Source organism: Apaloderma vittatum, unplaced genomic scaffold, assembly GCF_000703405.1.
Source record: "Apaloderma vittatum isolate BGI_N311 unplaced genomic scaffold, ASM70340v1 scaffold6842, whole genome shotgun sequence".
Classification (NCBI taxonomy): domain Eukaryota; kingdom Metazoa; phylum Chordata; class Aves; order Trogoniformes; family Trogonidae; genus Apaloderma; species Apaloderma vittatum.
This window is the reverse complement of record NW_009705177.1, coordinates 8,301-14,003: the sequence shown is the minus strand read 5'-3', so window position 1 is coordinate 14,003 and position 5,703 is coordinate 8,301. Positions and strand designations below refer to the sequence as shown.

The window sequence follows — 5,703 nt, the reverse complement described above, 5'->3', positions numbered from 1 at the left end:
AGAGCTGAAGCAGATATAAAATACCACAGCTCGAAACCTTTCTGTGTTTCTTCTAGTCATCAAGCAGTAGGAGATTTTCACCATGAGATTTAATCTCTAATTCCCTCCACCTGCTGGAAAGATGGTATTTATCCATCGTGACATTACATCCAAGGTGTATATAACATTGCCCTTATAGAGACATGATGTAAAAACTAATTAGACAAGTACTTAATTAAATGTACTGCAAATTTGCTAATCTCTAATTCATTATATTCAACTTTTGAGAGTAAGCACACTTAACTCAAATCCAGCATCAGCTTCTAAGGAATTTTAAATTAGTTGTGGTGAATAAATTGGAAACAGATTTAAGGCGTTTTAAATATTACAGCCATGCACACATGCACATTCACTGAAAAAGCCAATGAAGCATTTTAGAGGTAACTTGGGCTGAATCACTGATCCCTGCAAGTGGAGAAGCTCCACCTGCATTTACAGATATTTAACAAGATTAGAATCTGGACCTTAAATTAATACGTTAACTTGTGTTTGTATTAATCAATAAAGACTGCTTAATATAAACAAATAATTTGAGAAAGAAAAATTAGTAATTTCAGGTTATTAAACATTTTATCCAGGAAATCTACTTCTAATATCACCTACCATTAAAGTAAAACCCTATGTTGTTTTTATTACTCATAGGAAAGCATATGATGTATTAGCATATAAATAAAAAATGACTTCTTAACGGAACTGCATCAACAGATGGAGACTGTAATATGAACCATCATTCTGGACGTACAGCTCCTCTACACAGCAGTCAGACTGGAAATTTGTGACATGCAGTAAGACAAAGCCATGAAAAGCGCAAAATAGCCACAGAAAGCTGAGGATGCTGGATTTAAAAGCCAGCTTTCCCTTGCAATCTTCCTTACAAATTCTTACTTCAACTGTTTCTGCTCAGTAGCAACGTAACTGCACTTTGCCAAAATTGCTACTTCAGGTAGAGTTTTGAGAAAGAAAACTTCAAGAAAAGCTCACCTTTAAAGTGGAAACAGAAATCCTGCAGGGTTGGGCTCACCCAGTAATAAGATTGTTTCAAAACCCCAGCTAAGTGAGTAATGTGCAGCTGACTGATTTTAACTGTCCATCCCGCTAGAGGTAGCTCTTCCTCACCAGAAAGGATCAAGCACCAACCAGCGGTACCACAGCCGTGATCCTCACAGGCCAGAGGGATCCCAGGGATTCCCTCTGACATCCTGGAACTGCTGAGGACTGCTAATCTGTCCAGTGCTCCCACCGAACCTACACTGTCTTCTGCACCACTAAACTGCACCCACTGAATGGACTGTCTGGAGTCACCATCAGGAATTGGTTCCCTCTGGAGCTCCAACCTGTGCCAGCAGCCAAGACAGCCTTTGGGTGTGGGTGCTGCTCTTCTTGAACTACTAACTGCCTTCCACCGAACCAAGTAGGCTCATTCTCTGAAAGTCACCTCCTTACTGACTCAGATCTACGTGCTGCACCCTTGACATGATTCTTCTCCTACCCCCAGCAGCCACAGAAACTGCACAGAGCTCTGCCCTCGCTATCGCCTCTCTTCCCTCTTTGCATGCAGGAGTTAACTCAGATTGTCTGCTTTTTTCCAGGTCTGTCCTTCCCAGCTGGGTTGTAAAGCTCTAGCATGTTCGACATGGCTTTGTAGACATCTTGCCAACTCAAACCCAGTAGCTCAAGAATATGTCCATATTTATCATAAAATCATAGAATTGTCAGGGTTGGAAGGGACCTTAAAGATCATCTAGTTCCAACCCCCTGCCATGGGCAGGGACATCCCCCACTAGATCAGGCTGCCCAGAGCCCCATCCAGCCTGGCCTTAGAAACTTCCAGGGAGGGGGCTTCCACCCCCTCTCTGGGCAACCTGTGCCAGTGTCTCACCACCCTCAGGGGGAAGAACTTCTTCCTAACGTCCACAGTTATCACTGCGGACAACGTCACCAGGTCTCACAGGTCTAAGTCTTGGATGCCTTGGTCTCCCTAAAGGTTTATGGTTTCATATCCAGGCTCTTTCAGTTCTCTGAATCCTCTGTAATGTAGAAATAGAAGTAAATCGAAATGGTCTATCTGCAAACACAGCTTGAATTTATCTAAGCTCTTCTAAGCTGCTGCAACACCTTTTACATAGGCCTTAACAAACACCAGCTTGTGTAAAGTTGCTGCACAGCCTGTTTGACTTCTCTTAGTTCTGTGCCATCTTAGCATCCTTCCACTGGTGTCAGGCAGGGAAAGAAGCAACAGAGAAACATCTGATTTAGTAAGGAGCGACCAAATCTTATTACATTTGTTTATACCACCCGGCTTTATGACTCACTCATATGAAATTTTACAAGTGTCAGAGGATTTATGAATTCCCTTTCTGACCCTCAAAACTGGAAATGCCAGCAGGATGCGATTAATCCTTGAGATGTCTTGACCTTGAGGCCTACAAGACGTGTGGCAAGAAGCAAGACAGTTGACACGCTGAAGTCAAGGCACAAAACCTCCCCTGTCTCAGTCCCCATTTCTTCCTTTATACCTAGAAAAAGACTCTATGGGCATGCTCTGTGCTCGTGTAACACACTGTCATGAGCCCTGTTGCTCTGCCTCTTCCAATCCCCCATATCTCCCTTGCCTCATCACAAGCTGTTGTCTTAAACAAATCAGCCTCCAATATCTTCCCTTGCACCTCCTCTTCTCCCTGACTCCCTCACCACTGCCTCTTCACCCAGAGGCATCACACCACCGGGGCAAAGGCCCATTTGCCACACTTTTACTGGGCTTCCCCCCTCCAGGCTCTCATCATTCCCAAAGCTGCAGCTCATGGCAGCATGAGAAAACACTCTGCAGCATTTTTCCAAATGGTCTGAAAAGCAGAGCAGCAGCATGACCATTAGCCCAGCTCTTTTTGGGTGGAAACAAAAGCTTGTGCCTGTCACCCCTTAACCAGCACTTGATGCACCACTCCTTGGATTCTAGCTATTTTTAAAAACGAAAGGTACGCTTGTTCTATTTGTTAACAGTAGGCTTAGATAACTAGCAAATTGGTTTGAATCATTAAAACTGAAGGCCTTGAACCAACAGGTAGAAGTGAAAATGCAAAGTCATCCAGCACGAGCCCTACGTTTCAGACTGGATTATCAGCTCATCTGACTCCATTTTGCAGTCACACATAATGACTTCCTATTTTAAGAAGAGAACTCCATGGTATTCCTACACAGATAAGCATGTCCCATGCACTTTTCTGTTATGGTTTATGTATTTACTTCCAAGGCACTGAATACACACAGAGGAAAACTACTTCAGTATTGGATAGTTTGTAGTTAAACGGGAAGTCTCACCGACCTCAAGAACTGTATGGTCAAAGATACGCCAGCAAAAGATAATGACTTCAAGTAAAATTCAGTTTTTCCTTTACTGTATAGTTATCATGAAGCAAGTCTTCTGTCAAAAACAGAGTGGTAGAGCTTCAGCTAGGTTAATCCGAATTTCTGGAAGGTACTTGGCATAGATACTGTGTGGTTAATATGCACCACGAGACAGACAAAGCTAGTAATACATGCACAGGGGGTCTCAAACCAGAGTCCCCTCTATGTTTTCTGCCAACTATTGCTGAGCTCCTGAAAGCTAAAGGTGTTGGAAGTAGGTTCACCTACCTTGCCTGTCCCTTAGTCCGGTGGCAGGCAGGGTGGGACAACAAGGAAGGAAGCAGGGCACTAGGAAGCCAAGAGGTCTACTGCCACTCATTCTCTACTGCTGCAGTTCATCTCACTTGACAGACTTTGACAGACCTTGACATGACAGTCTCTACCCTTCCTTCTCCTGAAAGCCAAGAGGACCTCACACCTGAGCCGGACATGTCTAACAACTCAAGATCAGAAGCAGCCGAAAGCCCTGTTAACTGGTACTGATGAGGCACTGAAATCCAAGCCTTATCTGAGCAGAAATCTGTGCACAGAAGGATTCCTCCCTCCAGGCTAAAGATCTGTGTGCTCAGTGTCACTGCTCTGCAACAAGTGACTGAAATGAGAGCTGGAGAATTAGTGTCTCTATCTCACAGCTGCACTCTTGAGAGTAGCACATCCCACAGGGCAGTCAAAGATAAAAAGAGGTCGAGATCGGACACCGGCTGTTCGGTAGCCTGTGGCACAACACCCCACCAAGCCCTGCAGTCCAGGAAGCATGACGTTCCTGGACAGTGAGAGCTTAGGAAATAGATGTCCAGTAGTGCCTCTGATCCCCAATCTCAGCACAACACATTGTTTTCAGTCGTGTTCTACACTCACAAAAGCAGCTATAAAGGTTATCATCAAAGCAAATAATCTACACACAAGGAAATGCTTACATTTCATAGATGTGTGCTGTTTTCTTACATCACTGACCATAAATAGGTTGAGCAATTTTAAATCAATACTAGCTATTATGAATGGATGCAGTCCAAACTCTAGAAATCTTGTACTTATTTAACACACTGAACTCTTCTGAAGTTATGACCATTTATTTGAGTGCCTGTATTTCGTCATGATTACCTACATACACTGGATGCATGTTTTCCTAAGCAGCTCTGTCCTAGCAGATCTTGGTGAACATCTACACTCGGATAAATACTCAGAATAATGTGAAACACCTTCAGTACATTTCCACTCCTGATAAACACACCTAGACCTTCACTGAGAAATGCACATACAGTGCAAGCACTGCAAATATTAAAAGTGAATTCCTAATATTCTCATGACATGGTCTTCTTCACTTTCAATTGGAAGGTCAGAGAAAGAAGCTTTAAAGACCTCAGTCTGTTTAAGTTAATTTGTTAGATATCAGCTACTTGTTCAACCTGTTTGCACAAGCAGATAAGACACTGGAATCATAAACCTGTCTTTTAAAGATGCATTAGAATCACGCTTTCCTGAAGGTAAAAGGAATAAAACACAGAATAGTCCATTAGATATCATTCCCAGCCTCACCTGTGCTAAGACGCAGTAAATACACTGCAAATAGGTTCTTCATAAGCTTAAATATGCTTTTATCATACAAAGAAAATACAGTTGCCAAGGGTGGTGTGACACAAAAGGTATTTTCAAGGACCTAATCTACAGAAAGCTTGCCAAGGTCTAGATAAAGAAGGCTGGCAGAAGATGAGAACCACCTCAGAGGCATTTAGAAAACAAGAGCTTTCTAATTTTAGTGCATCTTCAGTCCTTATTTCCTCTGGAGAAACACTACTTAAGTGACTATGAGCATTCTGACTTCTATGACACCTAACAGTGGTCAAACAGTAACTTCAAGTACAATAGCACAAAGCTGTTGAGCTGCACAGATCTGAATTATAACCTTGAGAAAGCTCATAGGCATATCATCATGGTCAGGCTTGCTACAAGCGCGCTGATGGCTAAAAAGGCTGGCGCAGGATAGGCAAGTCAGGTTGCAAAAGGCACAGTGGAAAGTCTCCTTAGGCGGTATTGGCAAGGCACGGTTCTTTCTGCCTTGTCTTTTCTCCTCGAGACTAATTCTACGTGCGTTCTTGTCTTGGGTTACAATATGTAACCAAAAATGTGTAATTCTATTTTCATCTGTTGAAACTGGCTGGAAGAATTTTTTTTTTTGTTTTTCATTCCGTGTTAACTCCAGGGGCAGGTGCTTTTGTTAGTGGGTAATCATGGGTTAACGATGGGGGAAAATGGTCGGAG

General features: G+C 42.9%; 1 protein-coding gene across 1 annotated transcript in view; it reads right to left on the bottom strand.

Moving 5' to 3' along the window:
• Positions 1–5,703, bottom strand: part of PANX1 (pannexin 1) — a gene marked incomplete at both ends in the record, with an annotated part of 13,663 nt that overhangs the window by 2,990 nt on the left and 4,970 nt on the right. The gene's annotated exons all lie outside the window — the stretch shown is intronic.